Source organism: Anser brachyrhynchus (genome assembly GCF_964034855.1).
Source record: "Anser brachyrhynchus genome assembly, chromosome: Z".
NCBI classification, from domain to species: Eukaryota; Metazoa; Chordata; class Aves; order Anseriformes; family Anatidae; genus Anser; species Anser brachyrhynchus.
In genome coordinates, this window is record NC_137697.1 from 9,760,733 (window position 1) to 9,776,340 (window position 15,608).

The 15,608-nt window shown below is 40.2% G+C and overlaps 1 protein-coding gene across 5 annotated transcripts in view; it reads right to left on the reverse strand.

Annotated features, from left to right (window-relative positions):
- FYB1 (FYN binding protein 1) overlaps nt 1–15,608 on the reverse strand; it is a 70,266-nt gene that overhangs the window by 44,010 nt on the left and 10,648 nt on the right. The window contains exon 1 of one of the 5 annotated variants that reach the window (XM_080574086.1): nt 4,114–4,277. The exons of the other annotated variants lie outside the window; for them this stretch is intronic. The gene's annotated coding sequence lies outside the window, so the exon portion shown is untranslated. Of the gene's footprint in view, nt 1–4,113; nt 4,278–15,608 lie in introns of those variants that run through there. 5 annotated transcript variants of the gene reach the window in all.

Here is a 15,608-nt window from a genome sequence, read left to right on the forward strand (position 1 = left end):
TCTGATCAACTGCCTGGCGAACTCAGCAGCTCATTTCTTTTGAAAGGTGTAAGAATAAATTAATTCTTCTGCTATTTCTTCCTTTTGTAATTTAAGAAAGTGTACTGTGTTAAACTACAGTAACGTGGATGTTCTGGACAAGAGACTTTAAGCATATAGACTTTTTGGAAGCTGGAAATATGATTTTAAAGAAACTTTTCTTGTTATGATATGCAGTTTCTGAGAAATTTTCTGCATCTTGGCAATAGCAACATCAGTTATATTCATACAGGCTTTCAAATGCACTAAGCAATCCACTACTGCCGTGTTAGGACTGTTTATTTTCTCTAAGTCCTACTGAAGTCAATGATTTATTTTAATAAATTTCTTCCTAATACTGTGAAAAGAACCTTGACCTAGTCATGTAGCTATACCAGCTCTTCAAGAGTAAAAAACCTCACTCCTGGGGATGCACAAGGGCTTAAAAACAGCACTGCAACTTCTCTTACTTATTTACAGTCAGTAATGAGTAGTAAGGGTAGCACTCTAAGAAATCAGGAGGGTAAGAAACTGGGAAATTTTTCTGCTTCTTTTCAATGTGCATCATCAATTATTGCTTTAATAAGCTTACTTTATAGCAGGAGCCACATTGCAGATTGTAATGTGCAACCTGACTGGCCAGGTAGACGGATGGGGAACTGGGAAAAAGAGAATATTTTGTTTGTGATCCTGCTAACAGAATAATCCCCACAGTTTCTGCATTTCCCTTCCGAGAAGTGACAGCAGTTACCTTCTCCATTAGCACATACAACAGGTTGTAATTCATGAAATGGGAACTTGAAAAGATTATGAAGTTAGATTAAGTTCACGCCACCCTTCCCACCCAAAGTGCAAACTTCCAGTTAGACAGAGGATTCTCATACAAGATGTACGTAGGTCACTTTATGAACTTTCTTGCACTTTCTTGGGAAACTGCAAAATATTTTGGACCTTCAGCTTCTGAACTGAAATGGAAGCAGCACAAGGTAAACAGTAACATTTTCTTTGCAAGGAGATGGATGCATTGTTCAAATGTGTTGGCTCATATCTAGAATAATACCCTTGTTTTGGTTCCCGGATTTGTATGTACAGCACTTTCTCAGCTTCCACTGCCTTCAGCAAGAACCCACACATAACAAAAGTTATGAAAAGATAACAGTTATAAAAAGTTATAAAAAAAGTTATAAAAAAAGGTTATAAAAAGAGAACAGAAGTCTTCCACGAGAAGATTATATAACTACATTTTTTTTTTTGTACAGAAGTACATTATACTGAGAACACAAGAAAAATAAAGGTTCAAACTCTGTTCTTCCTGACTTTTCTCTGAATATCTAAGTCTCAAATAACCTGTTAAAAACAAAACAAAACAAAAACAAAAACCACACTTTTGTTTTGTTTTGTTATGTTTTGACATAAATATATGTTATTTAAGTTCTAGTCTTGGTGAAGCCAAAAGATCATTTCACTTCAACTTCCCCTTGTGGTTGTTTTTTCTTCAAATAAATAGCAACACTGGATCAATGACAGAAACAGATGTCTGTATGTAATTCCTAGTTAAGCAGACAACCTCTGTGCAACTGTTGACTGTACAAGGAATCGTGCAATTCTTCTAAATGCATGCAGGTCTGATTTATGAGACAAAAAAAACTCTTTTCACTTCTCACCTGTAACTTTTTCCTTTTTATTGCCACATGATAATGTCTCAACAGGTCTTTTAAAACTCATATTTTTTTAACAGAATCAGATCTTGGTGAGTTCGCTAGGAGGTAATGAAAGAAAGATTATAAATCTACCACCCTTTTAAGAAGTATGTGTACTCATGAATTCTGTGACAGTGAAAAAAAACACAGAATCTTATAACCACTGAATGAATTGGCCTCTAACCCATGGACAGGCTATAATGATAAGGAAGAGAATAAGGAAAGAAAATCATGGAAAACGATGAATTAAATAGAGATCTTATCTTAGATGGCATCATAAAAGCCTGATTTGGGCTCTACTAAGGTTAATGGATTGAGGGAGTTTAGCTGTTTGCATAAGATGCTAGTATTGTTCTAAATTCATGATAATTTATTGGAATTTTAGTGGAACAGGTTGCCCAGAGAGGTTGTGGATGCCCCATCCCTGGAGGTGTTCAAGACCGGGTTAGATGAGGTTCTGAGCAACCTGATCTAGTGGGTGGCATCCCTGCCTATGTCAGGGGGGTTGGAACTAGATGATCTTTAAAGTCCCTTCCAAGCCAAGCTATTCTGTGATTCTATTGCTTGACTATTTCCCTTTCCAGATGGAGAGACTTCAAAATTATCTTTATGCAACGCTTTTTGTTTTCAGAAGCGAGAAATAATTTCCAAGTTGCTTTTATTCCCTTTTAGTGTAATAATAACTAGTTAAAAAAGACTTCCTCTAATTGCGAATTTCAGCATTTGGACATTGGAACTAAGATGTTGCACTACTCTGTACCTATGAATGTAAATAGCACAAGTATGAAAAAAAAGGCAGAAAGACAGCATCTGTCCAAGCAGAAAGACTTGCTGATACAACGATTGGCATACAAGAGAAAAGAACCCTCATCAAATTCTAAATACTGAAGAGGCAGGCTGTTCTGCTCTTTGCTTTTGTTTTGAAAGACAGACCTCTACGATGGAGAGGATAGCCAGAAATCTAAGAGATTCTTTGGAGAAAGACCAACAGCCTATATGCCCTCCTGACTGAACCTTTTCAAACATCTCTCTAACACCAGCAGACAAAATTGTCACATTCACATGGATGTGCAACTGTTGAAATTAGACAAGAATGTTCCAGCCTGACACTATCTTCTTCATCATGCATTCCTCTACATCTCTTTTGTCCCTCTCTTGTCACATTTTCTCATCATTCACATAAATCATAAGACCAACAACATCATGATGCAGAAAAATGTGAAGACAATGTAATTCTTGCACCCAAAGCGAGACCAGGACTAGTGAAGGCATAGGGCTTGACCAGAACAGCTAGAGGACATCCAAGCTTGGTCCCAAAATTGCTGTCACATCTTGTGCACCAGGCTAAAGGATCTGTCCATGCATGGTCATCTCTTCATCCCTATGATCTGGTAATTTCAACACAGAGCTTCATTTTTCTTTTCTTCCTTCTTTTTGGTACTTGTTTACATCAAAACAGAAAAACTTTCTACCACCAGAAACTCAGTCTTCAACGACAGAAGCCTGGGAGCTTCAATTTTCCACCAAGCAATTCTGTCCAATAAAAGCTGGTTGACTAATATCATTTTCTGAAAAAGTATGTTGATATTTTTTGATTAACCTGGTTTTATATAAGCATTGAGTTTCATGATACTTAATACTTTTTTTTCTCATATGCTAATCAACGACTTTCAGAATAATGTAATTTTTATAGCAAGTATGCCAAGAAATGAAACAGCCAGATCCCTTCCTACTCAGAACCCTGTTTACATATAGTATATAGAGCAAATACTTTACAAGCATCTTTGATTTGACTCCAGTTATTCCATTACAATTAAGGTAACATGTCTGAGTCACAAGGTAGAAAACCTTGAGTTTCTGACACTGAAATGTTCCTACCACTATATTTTGAATTTTAAGATCCCATATGATTTTAAAGGACTTTTTTTTTTTTTTTTTTTTTTAGCATTAAGCCATTGAATACTGTTCTGACTCACCGCTGGAAAGAAAAACGTTTTCCACAACCCCCTACAAAAAGATACTTACTCACACTGATATCTTAATTCGGAGTATGGTATATTAAAAAATACCCTACCACAAAACAACCAGCCACAAATAATGCAAAAGGAATTACGAGAAAAATAATTGCCTCATTTCTGTTATTCTTCAAAATGCAAAGGTCATTTAAGTTAGGGCTGCTTTTAGTAAAATCTCAGGGAACCAAACCCAAAGCTTTGAGAGAGAAAAGACCATTTAATAAACTTAACATCTTTTCAGCTCCACAACTTATTTCAAGTAAGATCTACAATTAGCATTTCCACTTACATGAGGTTATACGCAATATATTGTACTGATTATCTTTTTATCCTGGAACTTGACATTTTTATTTCTAAGACAAACATGTACATCAATTTACCTGGACTCCTCAAAGCTCCCAAATATTTTGATACAGGCAGAAAACTGGCTCTCTCAATGAGAAAATCCACAGGGTTTGTCACATTAGTAGCCTGTTCTCTTTGCTAAGAGGAGTTCTGCTTCTCAGAGAGGGTTTGCATAAGAATGTTGCTTGTGGTTTTTATTATCATGATCAGTAGAAAAAAGCTGCTCTCCGCAGGATATTAGGCAAAAAGCAGTGGAGGAAAAGGGAACTAAAATTTGTTCAGACTGCTTGGGTGCTGCCATCAGCAATATTCACTATGTGATATTTAAAAGCAAAGTGAGATCCCGTACTGCGTTTACCCCATATTGCAGAGTCCTGTGAAGCTATATTGGTGCATACAAGCTTGAATCTTTACTGAATAATATTTAAGAAAACGTGTGGTAATTACAAGCTTAAAGACAGTGGACCTCTTGGGTCATCAAGTCTAGTCCCCTGCTGCCAGCAAGGATCACTACATCCATTCCCACTCATCAACTAAAGATGTCAGCTAACATGTTTGTTTGCTCCCAACTTTGCCAGTAGGTTCTGGCATTCTCCTGGCCAGTGTTTTAAAGCATTTGTTTTATAGAGATTTTTTTTTTTTTCAAAATTATGATCTATTATGATTTTACTCTTTTGCCCCTCAGTTTATTACACAAATCAAAGTATGACATAGGATAGGGAAATTAATATTGAGAAAATAAGCTTCACAAGAAACCCTAAATGTGGAGGTAAATCCAAACCACAAAGGCAGAACCCTCTGCTAAATAGAGCTCAGCAAACTTGCTGGAGCTCTGCATGGTGATCAGATTGCATTAGAACAATTTTGTGACTGAGCTTCATTAAAAGTTGTTTGGCTCTTCCTCATTGTTTATCACTTCCCCTTCTGCACATCCTTATTTATTTATTTATTTATTTAGTTAGTTAGTTAGTTAGTTAGTTAGTTAGTTAGTTAGTTAGTTGTCTCAGAGAAGCATTGGAGGTACTTAATACTTCTAGATTAATTTTACAAACATTTCTATTTTAGCTAGTTTGAAAGCCTGTTAGTGTTGGATGGAACTTATCTGAGATAAAAATACTATTACGTTTCATATTTGTCACTTTCCAGTGATAATTTTGTTGTTGTTACATCAGGCAACATCTTTTTCTTAGTGGGAGATATGCAATTCTGAGCCGTTCATGAGTTCTTTATGCTATTCATTCTGTTGTACACAATTTGATTTATAAAATCATATTTATTTTTGAAAATAAACATTCATTGCCAGTGGTTAATCATTTATCATTAATCTTAAGGCAGATTGTGACTGCTGTTGTTCTAGTTGGCAGTTTGCACAACTGTATTACAGTGTTAAATGTAGCAATATAGACCTTTTTTCACTGGTAAACAACACTGCAAGATTTGGCTCACTGTATCAGCACTAGGCAAATCATACTGTGATCAAAGAATGAGCTCTTCTTTGCAACTCTGAGTGCTAGACAGTTCCTTGTCATCTTCCCTTTCATCCAGTGCACAGAAAATAAATACTTCTCTAACTGATAGAATGCTACTGAGGAAATAAATTGCAACAAACACAATAAAAATATCAGTTTAGGCTGTGAAATTGCTCTGAAAGTTGTCCATGTGCAATATCTGCATTTTATGCTTCATTTCACACTTGGAGATGCAACAGGTTCCTAGATCGTCCCTCTTTTTTTTTTTCCACATAGTTCTGTGGAGGATGTTTGTGAGTAGTTTGAGGGAATTAGTTGTTTTTAGCAGATGAAAGAATCTGAAGGAATTAATATTTTAAGGAACAGGACCTTCAAACCTGAAAGCACATTATAGCTATTTTGCTTTTTTTCTATTATTTCACCCCAAACCAAAAAGCAGTAGCAGCAGAAACAGCAGCAATAACAGCATCACAAAATTATATTTAAGACAAACATATCAATAATAATAATGCCTTCCGTATATAAGCATGCCATTCCAGACTCTGTGTTGACCAAAACTGGCATCTAAATCCCAGCATAACAATGGCAATGGTAGTAGTATTCTCATGTGCAAAATTTATTACTGCAGTCATACTTTTTTTTTTTTTTTTAACAGAGCATTTACACAGCTCTAGTTTCCACATACCTTTGGGAAAAGTGGATGCTTAAACATTAAATTTGTCCAAAATAGATGAAAAAAAAAAAAAAAAAGGAAAAAAAATACTTCACTGACTTGTTCTGCTGTAAATGCTAGTTCAGCTTTTTAAGGTAACTTTTATGTACTGATGTTGTCCTGTAATCTGAAATGGCTGGAGAGTCAGGCACTACTATCTGAACAGCCTAGGTTTCCAGTTCAGTGCTTACAAAAAATATAGTCATGATCTTGTTACCTCTGTGGCTGCAAACCATAGTGGTGAAATGACACTGAGAAAAAGCAAGCAAATAAACAAACAAAAACAAACAAACAAAAACCCACAAACTTTTTTCTTTCCACGTTGTTTCAACACAGTTCATTTCACTGATCTTAGTCTACTACGTGATTCCAAAACAGGTGTGACAACATAACAGAAATGATGGTGAATGAAGATGGGAGATGAAGAATACAGAAATGATTTGCTTTATGAGGTAATCTTTAAAATATGCCTAAAAAAAAGCACATAGGAGATCACCTTTGGAACCCTACAAAAATATCATTAAAGCAAGTTGGCAATCCCCTTTCTAAATCAGAATATTGTTGTTCCATCTGTAATATACAGTACATATACGTGGAGTGCTTGAGAAAGGGAAAGTCAATTTTAAGAGTTTTTCACTGAAGCCTCTATTTCTATCTCCTGACCACTCTCGGGGGTCTTTTGCCTCCTAGTGGCAGACCAGGAGCAGCAGAAGAAATGATTTTCTGCTGAAAATCTGCTTACACATCCCTGTACTCAGAGGATTAGCCTATCTGGTTTCATGCCACTCCTAAGGGATAATATTTCAAGTATTTAAATGTTGTTAAAGGACAAGACAAGAAGTTAATATGCCTGCTTAACACTGCTGTGCCAATCCTGGGAGTCTGGAATTCTGGGAAAAAAGTGTCATTCAGATGTCATCCACGACAGGTAGCCATGGCAGTGATTTGTTACAGTGATCCTTTGGGAAGTACCTGAAATTCAGTAGAAACTTGACATTCCTGAACACTGACAGGAGCTTCTGCATTCATTGCATTTCTTGTAGAAGCAGTCTACATTATCTTTGTATCTGCAGACAGGGCCAGACTTCCTGAAACATGTGCTGTTCCATTTCCCTGAGGTTGCCATTTGAAAGTGGGTTTAATATTTCTGACAGAGGTTTGGTGTGGTCAGGAGTGAAGTAACAGCATTGTCTCGTCTAAAATGTACTGTCATGTATACAGGAAGAGCTGGGCTTCCCAGATATTATTTGTGGACAGCTGACAGACAGGATTCCCCAAAAGCTCCTCAAGTTGATGCTGTGGCTCTTTTAAACTGCCATAATTCAAACCTTAGAATCTTATAGCTGTTGAATTTTATTATAATATTTATGTTTGTCCAAACCAGGAGTACGGAAATCTGTTTCCGCCATTTAGATCTCCTTATACTAAAAGAAGGTAGATCTGAAGAGCGAAGAAAGAAGGCAAAAGATGATGTCAGAATCTAGGGTGGTTATACTTTGTAAATGATGTATTTCTGTCATCGAGGAAAGACCAGTGTACTCCAGCATCACAGTCACATGCATGCCTTGTGGAAGAAAAGTTAAGCTCCTGGTTTTCTGCTTGGTTGTAAGCACTGGTGCTGCTGATGCAAAGCACCTTCAGTTAAAAAAGTAAATAAAAATAAAATAAAAAAATCTTTCATTTGAATAGTCTTTTTTTTTTTTTTTTTAAGTTTTTAGTTTGACCATAGCAGTGCTCTGTTGGCTCACATCCTAAACAATCCTATTTTGAAGGCAAACCTTTCATTTGGATGCAAAATTCATCTCCAGGTAAACTGGAAGGAAATCCTGGGCTTTCACTAGACAGTTCAGAAAAACTTTTGAAAGCACATGGCTCACTGAGGCAGGCAGCAGTCATGACATGCTCAGATGAACTATTGCCCCTGGCCCCCCTTACTCCACCACTTGTGCCTCGCTGAAGGCCACAGCTGACCACCATTGGCAGCTTGACTGGATGGTTTAATGAGCTAAATTGCAGGTAATACGTTTTTGCTGCGACAGCTGAATTTGCAGTTGCCAACTTCTGGCTAGAAGGAAGAGGTCCCAGCCACAGGCCTGCTGGCTATTTTGGTAAGGTAGGCAAGGTGAGAAGCTGCTAGAAGCAGTGGATGAGGGGAAGGTGGTAGAAACCAGGATAAGAGGGAAGACAGATGAGCATGGTAGGGCTACAAGGAGCTGGGTGGGGGCAGTTCATGTGGGGAGAAGAGCTCTGGAAGCTGGTGAGGCTGGGTAACCTTCTGCCTTCCCACATGATGCTGTGCTCCGTCAGTCCCCCTGTGCCTCATGAAGGTGGCCTGGCCCTGCCCCACCATCGGATCGTGGGGCCCTGCCTTGCTCCATCCTCCCTGCCAGGGCTGAGCATGTCAGGGAGGGCCCCAGGACTGGCTGGAGCAAGCACACATGCCTGGAGTGTGGGGCAGCCATCTTAATAGTTGCTGTGACAGCAGTGTCCTAATAGTGAGAGAGAGGAATGAAATGGGGAAAGGGGAGACAGGGTGAGAAGTGACGGAGGAAACAGTGTTCTCAAGGAAGAAGTTACTTCAGTTCACTACCCTTACCATATACCCGTATTCAGGTGGGGAATTATCTGCTGGCTTGGCTTCCCCCTCAGCATCCCCCCTAGCAGCTGATACCAGGACGAGGAAGAAGTGGAAAAGCAAGAGGAACAGCCAGCTTTAGCAATAGACCCCTGACTTCCCTTTCTCCTCCATGTGTTCTTCCCCTCTTCTGTCTGGGAAGAAAACAAATGTGCAAGAACATGCAAATCCCTTGCCAGCAGTTGTGCAAAGGCTGTGGGAGGGGAATGTCTCTGGACTCCCCATGATTTCACACACAAACTTAACACCCTCCTTTCCTACCCCCTCACAGAGTCACAGAATGGCTGAGATTGGAAGGGATCTCTGAAGATCATCTAGTCCAACCCACTTGTCGAGCAGGATCTCCTAGAGAACATTGTGCAGGATGGCATCCAGGCAGGCTTTGAATATATCCAGAGAAGGAGACTCCACAGCCTCTCTGGACAACCTGTTGCAGTGCTCTGTCACCCTCACAGTAGAGAAGTGCCCTCTCATATTCAGCTGGAACATCCTGTGCTTCAGTTTGTGCCCATTGCCTCTCATCCACTCACTGGGCACAACTGAAAAGAGACCAGCTCCATCCTCTCCACACCCTCCCCTCAGATATTATACACATTAACGAGGTCTTCCCTCAATCTTCTCTTCTCCAGGCTAAACAGGCCCAGCTCTCTCAGCCTGTCCTCGTACAACAGGTGCTCCAGTCCTCTCATCATCTTAGTAGTCCTCCTCTGGACTTGCTCCAGTGGTTCTATGTCCCTCTTCTACTGGGGAGCCCAGAATTGGACACAATACTCCAGGTGGGGCCTCACCAGGGCTGAGTAGAGGGGGGGAGAATCACCTCCCTTGAGCTGCTGACAACGCTCTTCCGAATGCAGCCCCGGATACCGTTGGCCTTCTTGGCCACAAGGGCACATTGCTGGCACATGGTCAGCCTGCTGTCCACCAGGACTCCCAGGTCTCTCTCTGCAGTGCTGCTCTCCAGCAGGTCAGCCCCCAGCCTGTACTGGTACTTGTGGTTATTCTTCCCTAGGTGCAGGACCCTAAACTTGCCCTTGTTGAAGTTCATGAGGTTCCTCTTGATCCTACCCTCCAGGCTGTCGAGGTCCCTCTGAATGGCAGCACAGTCCTCTGGGGTATCAGCCACTCCTTCCAGCTTTGTGTCATCAGCAAACTTGCTGAGGGTGCACTTTGCTCCATCATCCAGATTGTTGATGAATAATTTGAACAACACTGGACCCTGTACTGACTCCTAGGGGACACTGCTAGCTACAGGCCTCCAGCTAGACTCTGCACCACTGAGCAAAACCCTCTGAGCTCTGCCATTCAACCAATTATCAATCCACCTCACTGCTCACCAAGGCTGCAGTTCCTGAGCTTGTCTATGAGGATCTTATGGGAGACAGTGTCAAAAGCCTTGCTGAAGTCAAGGCAGACCACATCCACTGCTCTCCCCTCATCTACCCAACTAGTCATCTCATCATAGAAAGCTATTAAATAGGTTAAGCATCATTTCCCCTCGCATGTTAAACCCCTGACAGCTCTTCAAGTCTCATCTGCTTTTAGTGTAGAGAAGCAAATAGAACCCCACGATTCCTAAAAAGCATCTTGGCTCCAGGCAAAGTCTTGGTTTCACTGCTTTCCCTTCTGGGCACAAAGGACTCACAGCTGGTGTCTGTGCCTCTTCAGGTATCACCTATCTCAGTTACCATGATCTTTCGCTGGGAAGAGGGTAGCAAAGGGCCTTTACCCTTCAAAATCTTCTCATTAAATATCTGAAGAAAACTGTAGAAAGATTTGTGAATTCAGCAATATAGGCTTTGTTAGTGTCATTTGATTTCTTATGAACAGATACTTTCTTTTTAATTGAATTAAAAACTGCACTATCAAAACTACATTTGGTAGATAATGTCTGAGCCATATCAGTGGTGGGCAGGCTGCTTTTGCTTTAGAAAAATGTTTATTTTAACAAACAAACAAACAAACCCATCAAAAGCAGACTTTCTTGATCAATTTTGGTAAGGCAAGCGATCTATGACAAAAATGTATTTTAATGAAGTGCAATTGACATTGTTCTACACTTCAGATGCTCTCAAGTAAGTACCTATAACAAGTATGTCTGAATTTGAAACATGTGGAATAAAGAAAATGAAGGCTCAAGTTAAATTCTCAGTTGTCATGACTCTTTCACCAAATTCTGCCTTTGCACCCCTTCATGAGGCTTCTGTGATAATTAGTATTATTTAGTATAACTGCAACAATTAACAATTTTAGAGTCTGTTCTCATGGTCTTGGATTTTAACTTTTTAATATATGCTGTATTACAAGTATTTTAATGTTCTAAAATAGGAAGGGGGAAAGGTCAGGTTAAAAAACTTGGTGCTTTACAGTTTAACCTTAATTATATATTAGGAATGTTATTTATATTGCAATGAAACCTTCTTGGCTTATGTTGTAAAGTCACTTTACCCAGACAGTCACATGGGTAAAAAGTGTGCATTTTTGCCTGTGTATTGTTAACAGGTTTCAGGAAACAGATAGTTACTTTCTCATGCAAGTCCTGTTGATTCACTGAAGACTATGATACAGAAGGAAAAACTTATTATTTTCAGGCTGGAGCTCTTTTGCTTCTGCTCATGTGGCAAGAATAACACAAGGAAAGTCCAACAAGGAGATGCACTGCAGAGCTCAGCAAACACCATGTTCACCTACGTAAGGTACCATGTAACACCAATCTCTGATATTGTTATGTAATATCTTTTTCTAGCATTAATGTAGTACTTTGCAGTGGGGACCATTTACAAACACTTCTGTTACATCTTTAATCTTTTATGACAAGCTTCTCAGCAGTTGAGAAATGCACACAAGAATTAATTTTAGCTGGAACTAATTTTACAACTTCAAGCACGGTAGATTAAGCATGAGATATTTTGTCTACCTCTTAGGAAGGACTGAGAAGCTTCTGGAAAAAAATATTTCTGATTCTAGTGGCTCCAGCTGATTTGCAAAGGCCAGAAATGGAAAAGTACTACATACTTTCAAGGATTTTATCCCCAGTAGCATTTAATGACTTTTTTATAGAGACTCTGCTTTTGAAGTTCAGAAGCAGTTGGTAAAATATGTTGTGTTCTATGAGCACTACATGAATTACTTCAAAATGAGACATAGTAGTGACTCAGCTTTGCTTGCAGTTGTTGCTGTACAGATGTTACCTCATCCACACCTGAACTGCAGATAACGCGCCTCCATATAAGTAATTATTGTGCTGATTGCATGGCTGGTCAGAGACTTCACACGGGCAGTTTCCACACAGCAGGTAATCAGCTATAACTTGCTGGGCTGTGCAGCTAGATTACCAATTACCTGTTTCTCAGCTCATTTCATGATCTCAGTGCAGAGATTGAGTGCTAGCTGAGAGTGCAGGATCTAGGCTAAAGCACAGTGAAATGGGACTTGGCAACTGAATGCATGTAAGGTTCTTTTTTGTAGAGCTAAAAATGTGTTATAAGAAGGTAGAGAATACACTGGAATCCCTGCCTATGTACAGCATAAAGTAGGAAGATGACTGTAGAATCAGGGTCTGGGTTATGAAAGGGAGAATATATGATAAAAGAGTGAGGGAAGAAAACACTTCATGCTCAGGTACTGCCACTGGGCAAACGGAGTTTTAGAATCCCTTACATAGGCCTTGCATGCTTGCTTTCTTGCTGAAGACCCTTTATACATACAGGGCATCATTCATCCGTTTGCCACTCATCCTATGCATAATTCTGCAACTTCTGTAAGTCAACAGTTTAACAACTTCAGTGGAAAATTCACAAAAGAAAAAATGAGCCTGTGCTGCCATGGTGTTCAGTCACCTTGGCTAGCTATACCTTCCGAGAAAGCAACACTTTCTCAGTGTTGATGAGGGGCATGGGACACCACACAATTACACCTTAAAACAGTGTAACCAAAGAGCTAGGATGCTGTGTAATGGTGTCTACTGTTTTTCACCACAGTTTGTAACGGTGAAGTTCCAATGGGGGAAGCAGTTCCCCACCCTTAGCCCACAGGTTTGATACTATAGAAATTTAAGACTGTTATATATCACATGATCACTGAAAAAATGCAGATTGAAAATATGCAAGGAAAGAGAAGAAAAGAGAAGGAGAGAAAAAGAACAAAGAACTGTGGCATGGGAGCAGAAGTGCTTTTCAGTCTAGATTATTTCACTGCTTGAGGTTACAGAACAACACGTTTATACTAACAATAAAAAGAGACAGAGGATTAGAATAACTGCATGAGAGGAGTGACTGGGCAAGGAGTCCCTAAACCAGCGTTGGAGTGGAAGAGAAGGAGGGTTGGAACATACTCTTTGAATATAGCTTCAGGACAGCTGTGTTGGTAGAGAGGAACAAAGAAAATACATATAGAAAGTAATTTCTGTGCCTCACATGGGCAGAATCCTTCTTGTTCCCCTCACATCTCCCAGCTGCAATGTCTACCATACAAGCCTTTTGTACATTTTGATACTTTTCTTCCTGGACCATCTGCCCAGGCACAGGACTGGTCAAACCTTAGAATTCTTTTCACATAAGTGTGAATTTCGTAGTATGACCGACACATTTTCAAGGATTGAAAAAAAATCCTTGAAAAAGCTTGGCAGAGTGGCTGACACACCAGAGGCCTGTGCAGCCATTCAGAAAGACCTGGACAGGCTGGAGAGCTGGGTGGAGAGGAGCCCCATGAGGTTCAACGAGGGCAACTGCAGGGTCCTGAATCTGGGGAGGACCAACCCCAGACACCAGTACAGGCTGGGGGCTGACCTGTTGGAGAGCAGATCTGTGGAGAGGGACCTGGGGATCAAGGTGGACAGCAGGCTGACCATGTGCCAGCAATGTGCCCTTGTGGCCAAGAAGGCCAGTGGGATCCTAGCCTGCACCAGGAGGAGTGTGGACAGCAGGTCAAGAGAGATGATCCTCCCCCTCTACTAAGCCCTGGTGAGGCCACACCTGGAGTATTGTGTGTGGTGCTGGGCTCCCCAGTACAAGAGGGACATAGAACTTTTCGAGAGGGTCCAGTGCAGAGCCACGAAGATGATTAAGGGATTGGAGCATCTGTCTCGTGATGAAAGACTAAGCAAGCTGGGCCTGTTTAGCCTAGAGAAGAGGAGATTGAGAGGGGATCTTATCAACCTCTACAAATACCTGAGGGGACAATGTAAAGAGGATGGGGACAAACTTTTCTCAGTGGTGGCCAGTGATAAGGCAAGGGGTAATGGGTATAAATTGAATCACTGGAGGCTTCATCACCATTTGAGAGATAACTTCTTTATGGTTCAGGTGGCAGACCACTGGAAAAGGCTGCCCATAGAGGTTGTGGATTCTGCTTTGGAGATATCTAAAACCTGCCTGGATGCCATCCTGTGTAATACGCTCTAGGTGACTCTGCTTGAGCAGAAGGGTTGGACTAGATGATCTCTGGAGGTCCCTTCTAACCTCAACTATTCTGTGATTCTGTGATTGTCAAACATAAAATCACATATCTGGAAAAATGTTCAATCTGAAATGTTGAAGTTTAATTAAAAATAAAAACATTCCTTTATATGACTTCTCAGGTTAGTACAGTTCCTGACAACAGTATGATGTGGCCTAAAAAACAACAACAAAGCGTATCTTCCTACAGAATAAACACTTCAAAACACAAAATAACTTCAGAAATGTTCCCATGGGAGTTCTAATCAAAGACAATAAAGATTAAAAATGAAAACCCAGTTAAATAGCTTTAAAAAGGATGTTTCAACAAAATTTTCCTAAGCACTTCTTCTTAGGATTTACTTAATACCTAACACCCTTTCTGTGGCCCAATCCTTTGGGCTTTCAAAACGTTTTTCTTTTGACTACCAATGAATTCTGATCCTTGCAAATGACAACAGGCTGGTCACAAGGCTGCTGGCTTCAAAGTGCATGTGCACCTGTGAGATAAACCCACAAAAGAAATGGAAAATGAGGTTAAATAAAAGTGCATTCTTCTGTTCCTCTGGCAAAGCACAGCAGAAAACTAAGACCCGTTTTCCATCTGCTGGAAGAATCTCTTTGGCTTAGTCAACTTATGTAGAGAGTGTACACAAACCCCATATTCTGAAGCCAGCTGGTACATTCACAGTTTATTCTTTAAAAAAAAAGAATTCTTCTTCCTTCCTGTACTACCCTTCTGCCTTTTTTCAAGATTTCCCTTTCTACAAACCTTGCTCAGTCCCTTTTTATCCTATTGCTGGCATGTGCTAACTAGGAAACTGGAGAGATGAGTGGGCAATGTGTCCCCTCTTCCATCATATGCCTGTCCTACAGTCAGATAGATTTCATCTTTCTGTAGTCAGACAGAAGTGAACACTACTTCACAGAGAACTTTCTCTCTACAATTTTGTTGCTGTTGTTGTTGTGTTTTCCTTTTTTAAAATTCTTTTTCTTCTCTTTCTGTGGAGTCATTTCTTGGCACATGCACAATGGTGACCTCTAATGGAGGAACCACTCCCATTATGAATCATAGCCTCACAGAATAATTTCAGTAGGGAGGGACCTCCGGAAGTCATCTTATCCAACTTTCTGCTCAGAGCAGGGCCAATACTTTCCTGATTGCTCAGAGCAGTCTCCAATTGGGTTTTGACTACCTGCAAGGATGGAGATGCTGCAGTCCTAGGCTATCTGTCCCATTATTTGTTTTCCCTCACCAGGGTGTGTGTGTGTGTGTGTCCAG